This window comes from Lygodium microphyllum, chromosome 22 (genome assembly GCF_053477565.2).
Source record: "Lygodium microphyllum isolate KBCC chromosome 22, Lygodium_microphyllum_v1.1.10, whole genome shotgun sequence".
NCBI classification, from domain to species: domain Eukaryota; kingdom Viridiplantae; phylum Streptophyta; class Polypodiopsida; order Schizaeales; family Lygodiaceae; genus Lygodium; species Lygodium microphyllum.
In genome coordinates, this window is record NC_141156.1 from 55,731,031 (window position 1) to 55,754,407 (window position 23,377).

The 23,377-nt window shown below is 37.1% G+C and overlaps 1 pseudogene; it reads left to right on the top strand.

The window, feature by feature from the left end:
* Window positions 1–4,210: 4,210 nt before the first annotated feature.
* Window positions 4,211–22,973, top strand: LOC148017168 (uncharacterized; annotated as a pseudogene).
* The last annotated feature ends 404 nt before the right edge of the window (window positions 22,974–23,377 follow it).

Consider the following 23,377-nt stretch of genomic DNA (forward strand, 5'->3'; position numbering starts at 1 on the left):
AAAATCACAATGAACCAAGAATTGAGCTCTACTCTTTTCTCAAGAAGCATCCAGGAGCATAAACATCAAAGTGGCATCATCCAAATACATCAACATATCATCCTGAGTAGTCGGGAGCACCCGTAGACCATAGGCATAACCAAACTGGAGGTAAAATAACCTGTCAACCAAGGTAACATAAATCCCAACCAACAACGAAGTGTCCAAGTTAGACTCTTACCTTGCCTAAATCGGGTTTTGGATGCCCGAGATATGAGAAAAAATGGGATTTTTGAGCCAAATTTTGAAACATGTGCAAAAAAATTTGAGCTGCTACTATGGGACTACTGGTTATGCTGAGGATAAGGGGGCAAATGGGGGTATACAAGGTTCCCAATGAAGCCAAGGAACACCTGCAAGCCTATGAGGGCCGGGGAGAGGCGGGAGATGAAATCTTGCCTCAAGGGGAAAAAGCCATGGCTAGTATTGAAGCTCCAAGCTCTAGGTCTTCAATCCGGGCTGAAGTAATGCTGGGCCAAGATCCATGATCAAGCTCTAATCCAAAGCTCTAATGCCAGTTAAAGGGGATGCAATGGCAGTGGAAAAGGAGAAGAGGAAGATGCGGGAGAGAAGAGCACACACAATATAGGTGCTGTCCAACTGAACTGACAGCCTTATTGCACTATCATATTATATATGAATAAAGAATGGGTGGTCATAGTGTACACGGGCAAGCCCAGAGGCCTTTCACCCCAATAGGCAGGTCTTCTTTGATTAGTCCTATCTCTTGGTTGTTCATAGAGCTACTCTTGTCTAGCTCTATAAGAACTCATCTCCAACTTTCGAGATGTACTAGGTGTATGCAAACTTTTAGCTATGATGACAGACTCCATCATGCAACATAAGGTTTCATGTGGATACACCTTCATGGTTCTGTATAAATGAGGGAGTAGGCTAGCTTCAAACTTCCTTTTCTTCTCTTCATCGCTGATCTCCATGAAAGGAGTAACCTTGAGAAGAGTAGACCAAAACTTATCCACATAACTAGTGACCTTCTCATGCTCTTTCTGGCCTAGCCAATCCCACTCCTTGACATCATTCTCAAAATCAAGAGGCAAGAACTGTGAATAAAACTTCTTTTTGAACTTTTCCCAAGTCATAGGTTTCCTTCCCTCCAAAATGAGAGTCAACCACCAATTGCTAGCGGTGTCTTTCAAATGCATGCCTACATGCCTGAGCTTGGACTTTTCTGAAAAATTACCATAAGAAAAAGAAACTTCAAATTGCTTGACAAAGGCTAATGCCTTAGTAGGATCTCTCTTGCCAGAGTAAGAGTCAAACTTTATGTCCTTATCCCTAGACTTGAAAGTCTTAGTCTTCTTAAGCTTGCTCCTCTTATGGTCCCTCTTTGTTCGTTTGCAGATTGCATGAGACTTAGAACCAAGAGAGTAGGAACTAGAAGATGATGAGGAGGAGGAGGAACTTGAGTAATCATGGGAGTAGCTAGTTGCTGAGGGAGATGACTTCCTCCTTATCCGCCTCACTCAAGGTGAGGTCTTTTTACTCTTCTTGATCCGAAAGTCCTTTTTCCTTCTATGAAGCTTCTCAGCAATTAGATGCTTTGCACCTTCACCATCAATTTTGGTGCAATGGTATTTCCTCTAGTATCACCATCTTTTCAAGGATCCGGTCCTTCATAAGTAGCTTCTTTCCTTGCCCTTAATCTGTCAATCAATTGGCATACTTTGAGAATCTCCAACAAGCTATGATACTCTATGAATTGAGCCTGTAATTGCTCACTTGTAGGCACTTCATCAATTGCCGTCTTTACCTTCTTCTTGCAAGGATCACCTTTACTTTGAGAAAAGCAAAGAGACCTGCTCTGATACCACTATTATGAGATCTGAGATACACGCTCGACCTTCTTATATACTTAAAAGATATATGGTGAATATTATGTTGGTGTAGAGAGAGAACAAATGAGAGAAAAGAAAGATGTAGAGAGAAAGAGAGAGAGATAGAGAGATTAACAATACACTAGGGAATGGAAGATGGTGGGCCAGTCCCCCTCCTTGTGGAGTTATATTATTGACAAGGAGCAAGCTCCTCTGTTACACATAAACCAATTCTTAACTTGTAGATCTTGGGAACAAGATCACGGTTCCTTGCATGGTATACAAACAGCTAAAACTTGCACAACTTGGAAGTTGGCACCTTTTGATCCTTCTTGAGTCTCTCCTACACAATATGTGTAGGGCTCTCCTCTTGGAGCTTGATTTCAATAGAGCTTTCGCAGCACTTGCACCTTCTCTTCTACACAATATGTGTAAGGATCTCCTCTTGGAGCTTGATTTTAGTAGAGCTTTTGCAACACTTGTACCTTCTCTTCTCCTCTTGGAACTTGATTTCAACAAAGCTTTCGTAGCACTTGCTCCTTCTCTTCTCCTCTTGGATGCATGCAAAGTGATTCTTCCTTCACCTCCTCCACACCCAAGGAGAGCCTTCCTTTTTATAGGCTCCAAGAGCTTCTCTTCTTGGAGAGAGACTTGAGTGCCAAGATTGGAAGGTTGATCTTCACGCAAGATGTGGTTGTTCTAGGACCTACTCTACAACACTAATTTTGGAATATCTCTCTATATGTTTGCTCGGATGGAAAAACATCCAATACAAAAGTTGTAGATCTCGTCGTTTGTGATAACTCTTGCAGGCCATTTTTAAAGATCCACTTTCTATCACGAGATATTGTAAAAATGGGTTCACCATGTCTATTTTAAGAAAAGCAGCTTTTTAAACTCTACTCTTAACTTATGGTCCATGCAACCACCTTGAGCCATAGATAAGGAGAGCTCATTAGATTTCCTTGGGCCTCAAACTTAAGATTGACTTCCCACAAAAGCTTGTGTCATCTTAGACCTTAGAAAGAGAATATCACTTCTCCCCTCACTTCCAGAGGATCACGTCTCTCGTCTTTCTTAGTGAGAGAATTACAAATATCATTTTTCTTAGTTAAAGAATTACTTCTCTCTTGATTCATTAAGAGAGAAAAGATCTGAAACCTTGACTTGTAATAGAGAGGATGACCCCAAATGAATGCAATGCTCATTATACACAAGTAAATGTTCCCAAGCATCCCCAAATGCATAAACAAATACATATACACAATGCTAATGTAGTTCCTCTTCTTAGAACTCAATCCATCTTCATTTATGTGTAACTTCTTGGTTATTGTGTACATTCTTACACTTGGCAGGCACTTCCTTCACCCTTAATGACTTGTACTGCATGTACCAGATATCCCCGTCATAGTGCTCTGATCACCCCATTAAGTGATGCACTATGAATACTAGTCTCTAAATGGTCTCATGGCCATGCTAGATCATCATCAACATTTAAAGAAAAGTGGATCATTCATTTATTGACATAAATTTATTAAATAGAGAATGTGTAATAAGAAATCAATTTAGTGACAGTTTATGTATGTTTTGTTATCCAAAATTTCATCACTTTTAGTCCCTAATAGCCATGCCTTGTGTGTTTAAGTTGTTCCACCCGTATTTCTTTGGGTTGGTCATAGATTGGTACCTTAACTTCCTAGTCAACATCATCCTATTGAGAGGATGTGGCCAATAAGAGTTAAAATTTCAACTCCTTCATCTCTTTAGTAGATTTCATTGTGATGGTAAGGATGGGCTTTTTATAAAGCTCATGGTTCATAGAAATGATGCGCTTCTAGACTTGATCCTTCAAATGGCTCTTTCTTATTCTTTTACCCTTTTGATATCTCCTTTCCTACACTTTGACAACACCTAGAAACAATTCCTAATATTGCAAATTTTTAAAGCAAAATTGTCACAATTGCCACATTGTTACCAACTTTTTACATTAATTTAATGTAGATGCAGTGCTCGTTGTTGCTATTTTTGGAGGCCGTGTCTCTGTAGCCTCTGGCTAGGAGATGTTGATACAATGAAGTTTTTGTATGGTAGAAAGGTGGTGCTATAGATAAAATCTAATAAATTTCCTTAGTGAATCCCAACCATGACCAATCTAAAATTTTCCCATAGGAAATTATTATCATCTAGAGAAGATAAGATCTTGTCTTGTTTCCCATGACTCCCCTCTTTCCAACACCAAAATTGGTTTTGTTTTAGTGAAAAGAGGTAGGTTTAGGAGCTTTGTGGTGGTTCGGCACATTATCTAAGTAACATTTGTATGCCCCTCGTAACCCACAATGCAAAGCATAGTTCATTTGGGGGCAGTTTCAATGTTAATAGATTGGTTGGGTAACATCGAGTTCTTCAGCAATGTGCTAGCAATCTTTAAAGCTCTCCAGAGTAGTATGGAGCCACTTGAAGATGTGATGTTACTTGCACTTGTTATGCTATTTTTCTATTCACTAATTGGACTTCAGTTCTTTGGGTCAGATCTTGCATATGGGTGTATAAGGCAGATAGATGGCCAAATATCCTACCCTATAATATACTGTTCACATTTCTCAGATAGAAGACTTAAGTGCCCAAGCAATTTAGTATGCAAGAAAATAGTCAAAATGATGGTTTGCAAAACAGTTTCTACATCCTGATGTAGTGGCCCCGTATGAGTACATTTTTATATGGGATGAAGACCTTGGGATTGACAATTTTGATGCTGAAATGTATATAGAACTTCTTTAAAAGTATAGCCTTGAGATATCTCAACCTGCTTTAGAGCCAAGTCATAAGGTGACCTGGAGAATGACAATGCACTTAAAAAAATTAAAAAATTCATGGAGTGACTACAGAAAGCTCTGGCCGATGCAAAGATCCAAATAAGCCTCCATGTAGGGGGTTTGTCGAGATAATGGCTCCTCTGTTTTTAAGAAATCCATGGAAATGTGTTTGGCATCTGATTCGGAATGATTTGATTCATGGATGGGATCTTGACTTCGCCTTAGAGAGGTGTGTGAAGCCTATGTATGAGAAAGTGGGAGTTGTGGATACTCAATGGTTAGTCCACAAGCTTCTCCCATCTTTGGGTTTCTAGGGAGAATCAATCAATGGAAAGGCTCTAGGGGAAGGGGCCAGGGAACGATGCCAGTATGAGTCATCTTCTTTTCACATGCTCTTTCTCCATTCTCTTTTGCCATTCTCTTCTTTGTGCTCACTTTCTTATCACTGTGATCGTTGATCTACTAAAATGTTTAGCAATACCTCTGCAAGTGATACAGATACGAGCACATGCAAATACAAACTTACCATCCAACTAGATCCAATTTATTCATCTTGGAGAAGTATACATCGTTGAGTACTAACAGATGAAATGGAGGCCGATAGATTGCAAACTCAAGGAAAGAAACATATATATTTGTGGGTAGATGGAAATATTTATCCAAAGGATTCTTCAACAGGTAAACCTCCTAGTTTTTTAAATATTCATGACTACGTGAGATATGTTGAGGAAGGCTATAATGCTTGGGTATTGTAAAAGGTTATACTCTGCATCTTACAGATACATGGCTCAGATGAATGAAATGAGAAAAGCATTATTTATTGCACAGACAAGCATTTCTGAGCTTACAAATAAGATTGACATTTTGGAAAATGCTAATAAGTCATTACAAGACAAGCTAGCACATTTAAAGAAAACTCCAATAGGATTAAGAGAGAGAGAGAGAGACCATTAAAAAACATAACTAGCTTGTGTGAGAGAGCAAAGAAAAGAAGATTGAATCTTGCAAAAAAATATGTCTCTAACATGTCGGGTATTAATATTTGAGAGAGTGAGGAGAGAATCAATTTTTTAGAAGAGACTATGAATAAGAATGATATTTTGAGGATTCTTAGATCACCTCAGAATATGGATTTGAGAGGCCCAACTCTCAAAGAATTAGTGAAGAACTTAAAGGACATAGTAAAACCAAACGAAATTGTAGAGGCATGTGATACTATGGGCATTAGTCGAAAAGGTTATCGGGCTATCTCAAGATTATGGTTTAAAAATCTAAAATGTAATAGAATAACTGCATTTGGGTTACCTCGAGTCCTAAGAGTATCGGTTGCAAGGACTGCCATGAATCGTAAGATTCCACAAGTTTTCGAGGAATACATTCATATTGAAGCATCTATGGCATATGAAAAGACAAAAAGAAAATCTAGTTTTGAATACAATGTATTTAACAATATATGGGTTGATCTAAGAAGAGTGCAGATTGCAATGGTTCACATGTATAGACTCACGTTAAAGGAATGTCACAATGTTTTAAAGTTTTCCTTGAAGTTAGATGAAGCAAGATTCAAAAAGGACAAAAGATGGAAAGAGTCAGCATTTGCATCATGAACAGGGCATTGGAATACATTAATGGTGGGGGCCAAGCACCAGTGCATAAGTTCCAGTCTGAGATGGAGAATCTCCAATTGAGAATCATCAAACACTAAAATGGTTGTTTACTCATACAAGTATTCCAAACATTATTAAGTCTCAAAGTGAAGGAGAAATGTTGTTGTTGATGGGGTTGGTAATTTTAATGTGGAATGGCACATGAGCGCTGACTTGAAAACTATCAAATGTATGCTTGGAATATGTAATGGGACAAATGCAAAATATCCTTGTATTTATTGCATGGAAAGTGTTGGGTCTAAAAATTGGAGCAACTTGCGCCATGTAAGAAGAGAGACTCTATAGATCTAAGTTTTTTTAAAAAAACAAGGAAGATATATGGGATCCAATTCTTTCAATTCCTCTTACTAATTTTCATATATGTACTTTGCATGCAGAGATTAGAATTATTGATAAACTTCTCAGGTTGCATCTTGACTATACATACTCAATTAAACCTTTGTCTTTATCGAATGAGTGTATTGAAAAATGTGAGGCATTACTCTCCAAAATGGGTTTTCATGGAGGTTAAGTTCATTTAAGAAAAGATCCAACACTTTCAGGGAAAACAAGAGATGTATTGGCTGATGTCTCAATGGGAGGCTCAAAAGCTAGACGTCTTTTAGGTAACCATATAAGAAAACATGTAAGCATTACTTGGGAGCATTGGAGAGAGCCATGTGGGATAACGACAAACGTTGCAACCACACCACGACTTGCATTTCTAAGGATGGAGGTTTGGAGACACGTTGATGTCTTCCTAAAGCTCCTCAAGCAACAAACGAAAACGTACACATATCCAGAAGAGTTCAAATGTTCGATTATAAATATTTTTCAGGTAATAAAGGAGGCATGGGGAGAAAAAGATATCACTTTTTATTTGGTAAGAGAGAATATTTAATCCATCAATAAAATTTCCATTGGTAGAAAATGATTGTTACTCTTATGAATTTGCAGCATATCCTTCATATCCATGGGCCTTACTTTGTGGAGGAGCAAGGCTCCCTCGCAACTTATAGCGGCCAAGGCATGGAAAAATCTCACTATCAAGCACGTACAATTTTTTTTCGAAGCACAAGACATGGAGGTGGAGTTACAAAAAGCAATGCTCTTGAGAAGCTATTCAATTGGTTTTTTTTACGATAGCTTCAAAGAATGAATACTTCAACTTAAGAATTCATAGTATTTTTCGATGACAACTTTGAAGAATGAATACTTCAACTTGAGAATTCAAGAAAGGAAAGTACAAAGCTAGCTCTCAGGAGCCTTTACATCATCCTCCCTTTTCTGGATATTTCCTCTATAATGCAGAAATTTTCTTCTCTTGTAGCCAACTATTGATTTTATATTAGTTCTGTTTGTTGCCAAAGCATAAGATGAGAGGGCCAGAAAGTATTCTGCCCTAGAAGCAGAGAAACCAGGACGATAACCAAAAATCCTAATTGCCGTAGTCTTCTCCAAAAACGTCACCTTGTGTGCATTGTATTGTAATCTAGAGAAACCAAGTAGCCTTGTAAGTGCCTTGATACATAGTATAGGCCATGTTGCTTCCTTTGAGAAGATGTTATGAAATACCAAGAAAACACGCAGATCAATCCTTGCTAAGTAATGGCCAAGTGCAATATCTTTCAGTGAACTAATACTAACTCTTGTCCCTTTACCCCATCCCAAGAAGTTATCAAAATCTTCAATCTCCAACTGTAAAAAAAGATAAATGTCAAATAATGTTGAAATCAAACATATTAATGTATATACATCTTACAAAATTTGAGATAATAGTACCAATTGATTTTCATCATTTTCTAGCTTAATTGGATTCCATATGTTAATTGATGATTGTGCCTCATTGGTATCTTCCAATTCTTTAACATATTGTGACTCTTTCCTTCCAAAATGGGAAATTCCAAGCCCCGGTCTTGAAGGCTGTGGAACTCCTCTTCAGTAATCCCATACTCTTCCTCAGCATTCTTTGCCTTACGAAAACAAAGAGAAAGGGCATCCCCTGCTTCAATAAACTTGTCATTTGTAATTTTGGTGTCAAGTTTAAGTAACTCTTCTTTCGATTTATTTTCGACATCAACATTACCATTTGTAGCATTAGAAGCCTCTTCAATGATGGCTAAACAATGATCCTCCCTAAGATTGAAGAGCTTTTGAATGTCTGCTAGCAGTATGTATTCCTTGTCCTTGATAGGGAAAGTTGAAAGTGAAGCAACAATATAAAAAGAAGAGTCACATACAAGATCTGCATTTGCATCGTTTTCTTCAATAATGGTCTCAGCTTTGAATTGGGCAACATCTAGTTTGCCAGCAATATTTGCTTCTTACTCAGGGTCCAAACATTCCTTTGCATCCTTGTCATTTGCTACCTCATCCAAAAGGCAAAAGCTAGAACATTTTGGACCTTCTAATTGTTTTTCATCAAATTTCATAGGATATTTAACAAGAGAAAACGCAATGAATGTAGTTGTTTTGGACATAAGCCTGCATTTTCTAAAATGAGCAGAACAAAACAAAACTGAGGTACAAAACCGGTCAAGAGAATGAGATGTACACAAAGCCTTCTCTAAAGGTGAGCTCCCAATAAGCCTGCATTTTCTTGAAAACAAAGCCTTCTTTGAAGGTGAGCTCCCAATAGGTATGTCAACATATTCCTTTGCATCCTTTTCAACTACCGGAAATGCAAGACTTTCAAACTCAGCAAACTCCTCCAGGAAAAACTTATTACATAAGTTCAGTACATGGTCAATATCCCAATTAGGGTTGAAAATATCCTTTGCAGTTTCATAGTAAGATAACTCCATGCCATTCTGAAGAAGAAAGTCTAGGAGCCTTTCTGATGGAGAAACCTATGTGATCTGAGACAATCCAAAAACCCTCAATGGTGACTTGCCTTTGATTGGAGACTTCTTAGGCATTCCCACACTTGCTGTTGCTGAAAAAGGGGAGGAAGCTGTGGGAATTTCAAGAGAGAAGGCAGCACAACCAGAAGCTCTTGTTGACCCTGATGACAATCTTCTTCTTTTTTTAGAAGGGGTTACCTGCTCTTGGGAGCCTGCAACATCCTTAGGTTCAAACATGAGTGAAAGTATGATGCGGCACGAAAGTGTCCACCCACTTCACAAGCAATGCCTTCTCACTTTGTATTTGCTAATCTACGATACGATGCGAAACTGGCCAAGCGACCTCAAGAACAATATCTCCTCACTTCGTATCAAGGGGTACACGAAATGGCGCAAATTCACATAAGAAACAGTGAAAGTGGACCTCAACTCTAAACATGCTTGTAAATTTGCAAAAAAAGTCATAAATGCCTGACCACAGTGTTTATATAGATCGAAAAATATTTTCCACGTGCAAAGCCACGTAGACAACCACATGGATGGCCCACGCAAAACCTAGCCAATTAAACATTGCCACATGTCACGTACCGAAGACTCTTCCAAGTCAAAGAGAAAGAGAAAGTCTAGATTTTTTTATGTTCAGAAATGTTTTAGTGAGATAAGGAAGGCACAAAGAGCTACACAGTATGTGATTCCAAAGACAACATTTATCAGAGTTGTCAAAGATATTTCTTTTAGATTATCAAGGGTGTCCACTGAAGTTAGCATGTAAAAAAAATGGCAACTTGTAGCCATTCTTTGCCTTCAAGAGGCTGCTGAAGACTTTGTTATTGATTTTATAAACAATGCTTACATTGTTGCTGCCCACGCTCATAGAATGACTTTGTGAACAAAGACTTTAGTATGGTCAGCAGAATTAGGTATAGGTTTGACAAGGTATTGAGGCCCTTGCCCACTACTGATAAAAAAGCATTTGAGATCCTTAATGTTCCTCCAAAATTGTCTAGGAGATCGAAACGGCTAGTGATTAAGGACATGACACATTTATACCCTACAAAGACCACCTTCGAACAAGTGTCTGCCTATCAAGAACCTGACAAGACGCCCATCAAGAACGACCACAAGAGACTATAGAGTCAGAGGATGAAGTTTGCAAGAGAAGAATTGTTGTCCTTGGTCCTGTCAATCTGAAGAGAATGGGGAAGGTATACGGGAAAATGGTTGTGAATGTCTCTTGCACTTCTTCAGAAGACTATCTTAGTATTTCCCCTGAGGACAAAGGAATGTTTGTTAAGAAAGATATTCAATTGCCATATTCAATAGTCTTTTGTTGCATAAGGTAAGGCCTTTTGGCTCAAATTTTTTTAATGGAATGATAGTGTTGTTTTGTTCATTGCAATTGACATTCATTTGATTTTACTATTGGTTTTAGGGTGTTGATTGCTTCTCTTAGCCAAGAAATCTCTAAAACTATATTTATCGTTGATCCATTGTTATCAGCGGAATTGTTTTCAAGATATCGTTCAAACATAGAATTATTTTTCAGATCGTTCGATCCAATTACAAACTACCATATTTTTTTCCCTTACGTCGAAAGGTATGCAATTTTGCAAAGGGTTTAATGTATACTTCTTTATAGTATGCATTTCTTACTAACATTTTACTTTGCAGAGGACATTGGAGCTTAATATATATTGATATTCTCACTCGAGAAATTATCCTTATAAACTCTCTTAGGGGTATCCACGGTCAAGCAAGAATGTGCGTTGAATATAAATCCTCACTTTTTGGTTTATTATTTATTTTATTTATTGCCCTTTTTTTATAACATGTTTCCATTTACAGTGCTGGGAGGTTGGTGGTAACCTTTTTGGACACTACATATGAGGATATTGCTGATCCTCAAAAACCATATAGCTTTCTCTTACAAGAAGTGCCCTTACAAAATGATGCGTATTGTTGTGGATGGAGAGTAAGTTCAAATGTTTGTAGGACAATAGATTCAAAGATTCTCAAGATAGACGGGGTTAATGTAAGTATCTCTCACATTCTGTTTTGACCAACGCTATTAGTTTTTTGAGCAACAACATTATTATCAAATTTTATAATCATTCCATTTATTTGTTTTTACTCCCTACAAGTATGAACTATCACTACCCTAACAACTTATTACAATTTTCCTTACAGTGCTAAGATTACCCCGATTCATACACATGGTGGATAAGAGAGAGATGTATTGAGTTAATTTTGGATAGGGCAATCACGCCAGTCGACCCCGACTCTCCTCCACTTAAATCCTTAACTAAGAGTAAGGCAAAAGGTAAGTCATCTGGAAAGACAAGTAAGACAAGCTCCAAAAAGACAAAAATGCCAACACTTTCTCATCCATCTTCTCATCTACCCCCTCAAGAGAAGAGGGCCCCTGTCCAAGTTAAATTCTTCAACCAACCAAAAAAAAAAAGCCACTGCAACTGCAAGATCTATCTTTTCAAAAAGTGACGAAGAAGTTACAATGATGAAAGAAGACAAATAGATACAAATGGCAAGATCTTTGTATATCTACACTTCAATTTTGTAACTCTTCATTCAATGAAAAGCTTTTTGTCCAATGTAATGTTTTCAATTTTATGGCTTAAAGCTTATAATTGAAGGAGGCAAGCAACTCATACAAGAGAAAGAGCGTTCAGCTCTTTTCCCTACTATTTTACCATTTACTTTGAACTTATATTTTGGGAATGTACAGTCTAGCATCTCCAAGGTATCCCTTACATCTTTAAGATTCCAATTGGAAGTGATATTTACCTCCTTTTCTATAACTCGCACCTTAAGATTGAAGGGCGTACAATCTGTATATGAATCCAAGGGAATCCAGATGCTAGTTTAAGTTTGTATCTCCTATAATCAAAACCCAAAGCAAGAGTTTGTTGTGCTATATTATAACACAGAGACAAGGATTGGGGGCATACAATACACCTCATGGTGTTGCCCTTATGGTCAACCTCTCAAGATTTCCAAAGCTTCCCTATAATGTTATCTAGTTCTGCGCTTGCAAAATTTCTACTTAGCCAAGATACTTTTGTTCTCTATAAGTTTGCTATTTTGAAGCAACCCACAAAGATATGTAAGGGGATAAACCATGACAGGTGTATTCTTCTTGAGAGCCTTCCAGCTATCATGGACTTTTAAATATCTTGACATATTTTGAAATTAAAACTATGCATGGTTGCCTTATTAGAAACCTCCCAAATAAGAGAGGAGAGACTTGGCAATGGCAAATCCTTGATATGTCCATATATGCCCTCTTTAGATGGAACCACATATTGTGAGTAATATATAAAAATTCTTCTCTCATTGAAAGAACCGACAGTCTCATCAACATATATAATGTTTGCAAACGCCTTATGAATCGCATTCAAAGTTCCACTCAAACTCTCCACAGGTTGCCATTCAGTACTTGTTGATGGAAATATATCTACAATGAAGAATTCAATATTAATACTTGCTTAAATGAAAAAAAAAATCATATATGTTATCAACTTAAGACTTACAATGTGTCTACTGGTAAACACGCTCATTAGGAGATAAGTGCATATCCTTGGCCATGTAAACATGTTGCACTTTGACTAACCACCCTTCATGCGTAATTTTGAAAGAAATGATATGCCCTTTCCAATGATGTTTTTATATCCTCTCTTTTTCTTCTTTTGACCTTGTGAGAGCCTTTGCAAGAGGGCAACATGGTCACCCAATCGTTTATGCAAAAGGTTTTGGGCTCCCAATTTTTGTCTACTCCTTGGCCATAGACAGTGCAGGAGTTTATTAAACGAGACGGGCGCCTTTTGGATGCCATACTTAGATTGAAATCACAGAGAAAAGTACTCACTAAGAAAGGCAAATGAGCAAAGAAAGAAGCTCATCGAGAAAGACGAATGAACAAAGAAGAAATACTGAAAAGACTAATGAAAATATAGTGGGGGCGCCAAAAGCTCCCGACTTTCAAAAAAGTTATTAATAACTTCACAACATCATTATCATAACTAGTTTTGTCAAATTTTATAAGTAAATAAGGACTTTGGGACCATCAAAACATGTCAGAGTTTGGAGATTTTGGAGAAGAGAACCACGGAGTGGACACTACTATCTCCAAAAAGGAGGAGACAAGAATACCATATTCTTGCACACATGGCAAACTCTCTTTGGCCCTTTCCTTAATCCCGTGATTAATAAAAGTGCATTTTTTGAAGCGTTTTTGGCCCTAATGTATGTTTGAAGTAAACATGGAGATTGTAGAAAAAATGAGGTATAAGAAACATGATTGGTAGAGATAATAGTCCAACTATCATTAAGGAGTTGGAAGGGAAGGAAATGAATTAAAAGAAAATTTAAAAAAGAACAAGAGGAGAGGCCATTGAAGATCGTTGGATATAGGAGGGGTCGTGAAGGTGCCATCTTGGCCAAATCGGAATGCTGGGGGGAAGAAGAGTGGCGAAAGAGGCAACATTGCACTTTGGTGATCCCCAGATTTATGACATGAAACATAGAAAAACCGGAATGAGAATTTGCACAAGAGGAGGGTGTATCAATCCTGTGGATAATGAACCTACCGATGATTCCTTTGGAGCCTGCAACTCTCTGATGGAGAGCTGAATGATCCACCATAGTTGTTGCAATTGAGAAGGTAGATTGACAGGATGATCATGATTATGATCTTGATTGTGCCATGATTTTGACAAATTAGACGACGAAACGTAGGAAACAGAAAGTAGGTGTGGAAGAGAGAGAAGAGGCGCCCTCATGCTGTCATCCATGGCTGACACCCCTACATGTTCTGATAGTGAGTGCTCATAATTAACTCTAGAAGTGAAGTAGGTGGGAGAGATAGAAGAGACGCCCTCTTTGAATTCGCCTCATATAAGAATTCTAATGATTGCACTCCATGATTATTGCTTTCCCTAAACCAGAGCTTTGTTTCATGACTAATATGGCCTTTGCCTCCAATGCAAAGACAATTGCATGCTTGGTAGTGAATGTGAAGTGAAGTAGGTGGAGAGAGAGAGAGAGAGAGAGAGAGAGAGAGAGAGAGAGAGAGAGAGAGAGAGAGAGAGAGAACATGACGAAAAGGGCGCCATCATTGAAGAGAGGGAGAGAGGAGAAGGCTTTTCAAGCCACCCAAAACCAAGAAATGGACAAAGAAATGTAATTGGAAAGGACAAAGAGGAGAGAATTGAAATTCATGCCTCCTACATGATCATCACAATGCCTTCCCTTTGAACATGGAAATGGGAGCTTCAATGTACCCACCCAAACTGAGATTATAGGTTTGAAGAAGAGTTCCCTCTCTTCAATTTGCTCTACTTCAGGCGCAATTTGGTGGAGAGATGGGCAAGATATGGAATTAGTTATCTTCTCCTCATTTGGTCGTCGACTATGAAGAAGCCATAGCCATAGGTTTAAAGCTCTTAATGAAAGCTTAATAGCTTTAAGATCTTAAACGACATCCCTATCATGATAAGTCAATCAATTAGCCAAGAAGGCGAGGAAGTAAAAAGAATGATGATCTCGTGTGCAAGACGACTGGGTGGAAGGTAGATCTTGGCTAGGACTGCAAGGGATACGATTTCCAAAAGCGTAATTGTGATTCTCGTTCTTTACGTAAGTGCCTTAACTTGTTTAATAGAAATAAGTGATTTAACATAAACATTTCTTTTATTTATAATTTTTATAAAATATATTTGAATCTCATTTTTAAGTCTAAATAGTTGTTAGTAGGTCTGATTTTATATTTAAAAATAAAAAAACTAAAAATACTTTAAAATGGTTTAAAAATGGTATAAATAAATTTTTATAAAATATTTGGCTAAATAATTATGAGATGTAATATTTTTTTATTAACTTTTGTGCTACTAAAATTATTTTGATTTTTTTTCAAAAATTTTTGAAGATTTTTAATATGTGTCAAAAAAAGTTATTTTAGATGAAAATTACAGTATTTATTGATAAAAATCTTATTTTTAACTCAACAAAAATCAGGATCTTTCATGGAAAAAATGAGAATATGGTTTCAGATGTTTTATGAAATTTTCTTGGGTTAGAGAAAAAGAAAATTAATTTGATGTTATTACTTTGAAACATTATTAATATAAAATATGGTGTTTTTAATTGTATGCAAATTAAGAGTGTTAACAAAGTATTAAGTTATACCATATGGGACAATAGAATTTTTTTAAAAAAAGGACATCAGAGTTTATGGGTTTTTGGAATGTTAGTTGATTTTTTTTGAATGTTTATTGGTTAATAAATAATAAGGGAATTTATTATATAAAGAAAGAGAAGAGATAATTTAAAAAGAATTTAAATGGAGATGTATAAATAGATCTATTGGATCTATGCTGCCTTGAGATAAATTTTCCAAGGGATAAAAATCCTAGGCTTAGTATCCTAGTGTCCAGTGTAGAGACCTCTGCAGAGTTAAGAGATGAAGTGTAAGATTAAGCAAGCTTATTGATGTCCTAGACATTAGATTAGTTGGACTACTATGAACGAGTGTCGTAGCTATTGAGAAAGGTTAAATAAATCATAAAAATTAGTTATTAAGATTACCTATTTAGTGCAAAAACTTGCAGGAGTTGGCTTGACAACCTAGTTAAAAGTGGCTTGGTCTTTGGCCAAGTCATTTGTTGGTGCATTTGCCGGGAGAGCCAAGTGCACTCGAATGGGTGATTAATCTCACTAGGATATTTAAATCCTAGGTATATGAGTGAACATGAGGTTTCTTTTCTAAGGGACTATTTTTCAAAATTTGCCCCAAGATTGCCAAAGGAGGATATTGGATTGGGCAAGAGACACATACTTAGTAGAGGGGGGAAAATATTTTGGGCTGCAGTTAACTGTAGGTGTAGAACACTTATCTTCTTGGAGCTGGGGTTATAACGATTGAACGCAAACCATAGTTTTATTAACAGTGCACTTTGGACTGATAGATGCAATAGAAATAAATACAATCAGTGTATTATACCACTTTGATTGGTATTATCGTAAAGCTTATCGAACTTTCAAGAGAGTGGTATGGGATGATGTGTTGCCTTGGATACGTGTGTCGAGAGGTTTAAAAGTTACTTTCGACATAAAAGACATTAGAGAGGTCGCTGGAATTTTTGGCCTAATCCTTGAGCAAGAAGAAAAGTTTCCTTACGGAGAAATAGACCCAGAGTTACCAACCATTCTAAACCTTCTAAGCGCGCATGCAAGCAAAAACCTAACTTTATAGCTTCAAACAAAACATGTGAAATTTTGGAGTATGAAAGCAATAGCTATTTCATTAATAGTGGATGAATTTTAAGGAGAGACAGAGAATAAAATGAAGCTAGAGATCAATGAGCTAGAGAACGAGCTGTGCGACAGGAGGCTTGGCTATTAGAAAGGCTTGAAAATGTGAATACATTATTGAACCTATGGATAGACACGGTGTCTAACTCAACCGTAGAACTTGTTAGGCCTAGCATATAATTTGATAGAACATCATCAAAAGAAAGTGAATTAGACTCATATCAATGGGATCAAGTGGCCTTAGGCACTAGTAGTGTCACTAGGGAAAGGAGTAGACAAAGTAGCGAAAGTAGAGGGAGTGAACCTAATGCTACAGTAGGGAGTACTAAACCACCCTTTGATTGGGATTTAGAGCCAAATTTTGGATTGCGTCAACTATGTAAGGAGCCTAAGGAACCTGCCTGGTTAGATATTACCCAAGATTTAGGGCTAGAGATATTATTTAGAGAGACAATGGCTTGCAACCCAGTCAGATTAGCTGACTTCATGCAGTTTGGGGGTTTGTGGGACAAGGATCCCGATGTGCATTTGCAAAGATTTGAGGTTACCTGTGTTGCCAATGAGATAGTAAACAATGACCAAAAGCTTCATATCTTCCGTGTAACACTAAAAGATGAAGCAGCAAGGTGGTATGAGAACCTAGATGCCCAACATAAAGTGAGTTATGCGGCCTTATCAAGAGCATTCTTGGAAAAATTTAGACACAAGGTTTCCAAGATAGACTAGCCCTTCAATTGGATTATTTTTCCCAAGGAACAATTGAAAGTGTTGAACATTACATTGAACATATGGAGACAATTATTCGAAAGATGAATCCATCTCCTAATGAACCTATGCAAAAGCATAAATTCATTGATGGGCTCAATCCTGAAGTTCATCAACATGTTAGCCCACAATGGCCAGCTATGTTGGCAGATGCTAAAACACATACTAGATGGCGGAAAGAAGTGCAACTTATCCAATAACGACGGAGGGACTTATTTAAAGAACCTCGGATGGAATATCCAAGCACTTCAAGCGGGATATCTAAAAACGTGTCTTATGTGACCATTCCTTTAAATCCGTCGGTAACTTCAAGTCTAAATGTATCAAGTGTACCTTTAAATCCGTACACTTCAATTCCAGCCTATACGATGCAAACAGGAATGCCTTCTATGCCACAATCTCAATCCCCTCTTGATGAAGCGAAAGTAGCTAATATTATTGCAAAATTCCTAGGAAAATTGAAGGTGGAAATTATGGGTGCAATGCAAGCACCCTTGAAAGAAATTTATTCGACAAAAACACAGTCTTCTAGTGCACAACAATCCTCTAGCAGCTCAACTCCAAACCCACCTAGATCCAATATCTAGTGTGGTAAATGTCATGGGTATTTCCATGTGGCTATAGATTGTCTAACACCTTCAAGACTAATGCATGACCATCCACCATTCTACACTTTTTGACTTAAGACAGGGCCTCTAGAAACAAATTGTTGGCATAAGATAGGTCAAGAGCAACAACAAGCTCATTCGATGCAAATGAATTACAACTATACGGAACGTAATAATACAACTTATGAGATCAGACCACCTAATCAACCTTTTAGGCCGAGAGGATTGCCAACCCAAGGCAGACCCCCGGTACCTCGAAATAATTACAATACTGATGGAAACAAAGAAAGAAATTCTCCTTTTAGGAGAAATAATGGTACTTTTCATAATCCAATGGGGCTAAATGGACAACAAAGGCCTAGGGGACCGGTAATTTGTTATCGATGCTAACAGGAAGGTCATATAGCTACATATTGTCCAAATGCACATAAAAATCAAGACTATAATCCTCTACGTAGGAGGTGTAATGGCAAAGGACATCACAAAGAGTATTGCCCTAAGTGAGAAGATAACAAAACTAATGACAAGGGTAAGCAAATTTCTAATGAACCCTCAACCTCATCCACAAATTTAGTTGAAGTAGAAACAACAAGGCAAGTGAATGGAGTTAGGTATAAATTCATACCCCATAAGGTGACCTTTAAGGTTGACCTAATTAGTATGGTTACTAGAGCGCAAAAGCAGCAATGAGAGGAGGAAGGTCTAGAGGAAGAAAGTCTGCAATTAAAGGGAGCATCAAAGGATAAATCTAAGGATATAGATCCTAATGTAGAGCTACATGAGTCAGATTCTCCACAACATTCCTCTGACCATCCACTATTACATGTGCCTTTGGAAAATCCTAAGATTCAAGTAGGAGTAGCTCCTTTTCTTGAAAGATTGATACCTCCTAATGAAGGAAGTAAAGAACATGTGAAAGTAGTAAACATGAACTATGATCTTTGGGTTGCATTAGAAGAAGTATCATTGACCATTAACCTTCGACAATTGCTAGAAATAGCACCCACATGTTGAAAGTAGCTTTATCATAAATTGGTTCGACGTCAGAGGACGAGGATTTAAATTAATGCTCCTATAGGAAGCGCAAATTCTTTCAAAAGAAAAACAACTAAGGACATAAAAATAGTAGATTTGTTTGTGGATCCAGGAGCTCTAGTTATGGATATTACTATTAACGACCACTTGCTAAATGAAGTGCAGTTAGATGGTGGCTCAATAGTCAATTTGATGATAGAACAAGCAATGCAAGAATTAGGGTTAGAATTTAGAACCTACCCATATAGTTTGTGACTGATCAAAGAAAAGTGATTCCTTTGGGGTTACTTCGAAATGTGAAATCTATAATTGTTGGCCTAGAATTTCATGTGAATTACTTAATAGTTCGCTCATTGTCAAGTATCTCTTCATATTATGTGTTACTAGGTCGACCTTGGTTACCTTGGTTATACCAAGCCAGATCCACTCAAGATTGGTACAAGGGTTCAATTGTGATTGGTCCTAGAAATGATAGGGTTAAAATACAAGTTATTTTAAAAGGATTTTTGAAAGAGTCAGGAGATGAGATGGTTAGTGAAATGGATGAGAAACCCAATAGTGAATTATATGATTTGGAAATGGAGAGGACAGATAATGAAGGGCCTTATGCCTGGTTATTCAAAACATAATGGCCAGCAAGAGAAAAAAAAGTAGAGGTAAATACAGTACATTAGCCTCACAAGGTAGAACAGATGGGTATTGGTGAATATGCTATAACATTTTCATCAGACAATGATTCAGATAGTGATATTACTCACTGGTTATCTATGTTTAAAGATACAACCCTAGATTGCTTAATGGTCTCTACAAGAGGGAAAGCAGAATACTTTGATGATTCGTTTGAAACATATTCCCGATTATCCATGGATCATGAAGAAAATAATCAAGAAGATATTTTTTTTTACGTATAGCAAGGTAGAAGTGGATTCTATGGATGAATTAGAAGAGGAAGAGATGCCTAAGTTAGTGACATTTAATGTTGACGACATCTTAACAACGTCTTTGGAAAATATGGATGAATTTGACGTGACTTAGAACAATAATGGCATCCCTAAGAGTAGGGTCTTTGTTGCTTTCCCTTACGAGGAAAATGCTCTTTCCCTTTGGATTTGAACAATTGCTAGATATAGCTAAAAGAACTTATTGTTACCAATTAGAAAGAAAGGAAAGAGAACAGAGAAGTAGGAATGGGTGCAAACCATTACAAAGACCAATATTTCATGATGATGAGGATGACTCAGCTTTGGCCTTACATAGGTTTACACAAACATCTAGTGAACATCATGGTAATTATGATAGGATCATTAGAGAATTAAACAAGGCATTGGAAATAGAACGTGAGGTAGCAATGACTTTTGTAAATGAAGCAATGAAGAAAATTATTGAGTTACAAAAAGAAAAGGCAGAATTTCAATTTAGAGAAAGGTGATATCTAGTTGAAATTTCACTTCTAGAGTTGTGTTTAGAAGAACAGAGGTCGAAATTTAGTAGTGGGGAGTTACAGATGGAATAAGCCTTACCATTAGATAGGAAATATTGGGACGACTATAAAAATACTAATAGGTTTTGGAAAAAAGATGAATCCAAGTGTACTTTTGAACGAGAAACTCGAATGAAAAACCCTACTAGTGCTCTTTGGTTGTATCATCCCTTTAAGCACTTTAATGGAATTACGCAGAAGATGTATCATTGTTTTAAGGGACCACTAGTTGGTTATCAACGAGTCCAATCTAGATTTGTTAAGATCAATATGAAAAATATGCTAGAGGTTGTATTACCTCATCCCAAAGAAAGGGTGATGGATTTTACTATCTATGGGGATGGAAAGGAACCACAACTGAGATGGTTTGAACCTATGACACCTAGGCATTTTGTAGAACTTAAACAAGTCATACATTATCTAGGTTGTCGAACTCAAGATGAGGAAAATGAGGATTTGCATTCATTAATTCTTAAGATTAAGGGTAACCAATGGTCTTGAATAAAATCTTACGTCAATATCATCATAAGTTACATGCTCAATATCCATGTGATTCAGAGCAGATACCTAGCATAATTGATTCTATCCAATCCTCATTTATAATGAAGTCTAATAAGGATTTAAACGCCACTAATGGTTGCTTGGGTAAAAACTAGGAAAGATATATTGCAAAATCCTTTTCTAAGATAGAAAATGTCTATAGAATAGAGGTTGATGGTGCTACTCAAGATAATCTCGCTATCATTCCCTATAAGGCTTTACCCTTGTTACATTCTATCAATGCAAGGGAAGAAGAGCCAGAATCGAGTGCCATGAATAGTTTGCTTGAAAATGTATCAATGGGGATATTTGAGGATGTACCTACAATCAAGCCTCGGAAGATAGCCTCTTTGTTTCTTGAAGAGTCCGAAGTGGAAGTAGTTAAAATAGAAATGGTAGAAGGGAAATATTTAAATCTAGGAGCTCAATTGGAATCCCAAGATCGAGAAAGGTTTGAGGAAGTATTACGAGCACATGTTGGGGAATTTGCTTGGTTTTATACTGACCTTAAAGGTATTAAAGCTGAACTTTGTCAGCATTATATTGATCTATAACCAATTAGAAAACCTGTATGTCAACGTCAATGATGAACAAATCCTGTGTATGTAGAACTCGTCAAATCCGAGATCACTAAGCTTCTTGATGTAGGATCTATATATCCTATTGCATATAGTGAATGGGTTTTCCCTATTGTGGTAGTACCCAAGAAGAACAGTAAGAAGATTTGCATTTGTGTTGATTATAGAAAGCTAAATAGCAAAACACGTAAATATCATTTTCCTTTGCCATTTACAAATCAAGTACTTGATAAAGTTGTAGGCCATGAACTATATTCTTTCATGGATGGGTTTAGCGGCTACAACCAAGTGTCCTGAAGATCAATCCAAAACTACCTTTACTATTGAATGGGGCACATTTGCTTATAAAGTAATGCCTTTGTTTTGTGCAATGCGCTCGCAACATTTCAAAGAGTTATGATTTTCGCTTATCAAGACTTTCTTCGACAATGGATGGAAGTTTTTCTATATGATTTTTGTGTCTATGGGGCGTCAAAATAAATGCCTGATCAATTGGCGCAAGTGTTTGAACGTAGTGACGAAGTAGGTATCTCCTTGAACCCAGATAAATGTGTTTTTAGAGTGCCAAAAGGAATGTTGTTGGGGTATATCGTTTCTAAAGAAGGCATTGCTATGGATTCGGCTAAAATTTCTAAGATTTATGCACTTCCACCTCCAACAAACCTTAAGCAATTGCGTGGATTTTTGGGCAATCTAAATTATTATCGATGATTCATTTTTGATTTCGCAAAAGTGTCCTCACCTTTGAAAAATTTGCTACAAAAGGATACTCTCTTCAATTGGGATGATGTCTACCAGAAAGCATTTGAATTTCTTAAGCAAAAGTTAATTGAAGGACTAGTATTAGCACCCCCAAATTGGATGAAATAATTCCATATCCACGTTGATGCATCTATGTATGCTGTAGGAGCCGTTTTATACCAAGCAGATGACAATAAGGTGGATCATCCAATTTATTAGCAAGCCGTAATTTAAGTGATGCGGAAAGAAATTATACCACCACTGAGAAAGAGTGCTTATCAATTGTATTTGCGATAGAAAAAATTCATCATTATTATTAGGGAATAAATTTACTATTTATGTTGATCATGAGGCATTAAAGTATTTACTTAATAAAGCAGAACTTTCAAGACGTGTGATTCGTTGGATGTTGTTATTTCAAGAATTTGATTTTCAAATAGTTACTTGTCCTGGTAGAGCTCATGTTCTAGCAGATCATCTTTCACAATTATTAACATCTGATAAGAAAGAAGGTGTGGAGGATGATTTACTAGATGCATCAATTTTTACTATGGAGACACAAGTTCCATGGTATGCTGATATTGCAAATTTTCTCAGTACATCTCGATATCCACCTGGTGCTGATAAACGACAAAAGCGACAAATTTTAATGCAAGCATGCTCCTATGAATTATTAGGGGGTTACCTTTATAAATTCTTTCTATGCAAGGGTATTTATCGATGATGTGTAAGGGAAGATGAAGTCCATGTGGTTCTTAACACATTGCATGATGAGCCATGTGGTGGCCGTTTTGCTGGTGAATTAATAGTGTGGAAAGGTCTATTAGTTGGTTATTGGTGGCCTACCCTATTTAAATAAACTTATTATTATTGCCAAAAATGTGATGTTTGTCAAAGGACTGGTCATCCTTCTAAGAGTTTTGCTATACCTTTGACACCTATATTTCCATTAGCGCCTTTGTGTTGCTGAGTCTAGGGTGGGTAGAGAGCAACAATAAATTTCCCGATATCAAGATGTTGTTTATCGTTTTACTCCATCATATCCCAATGATCAAGTAAATGTTAGTTGTCCCTGTTGGGATTATATCTGTTGGTATATGGATGCAACTGAGGGATATTCTTTAGGAT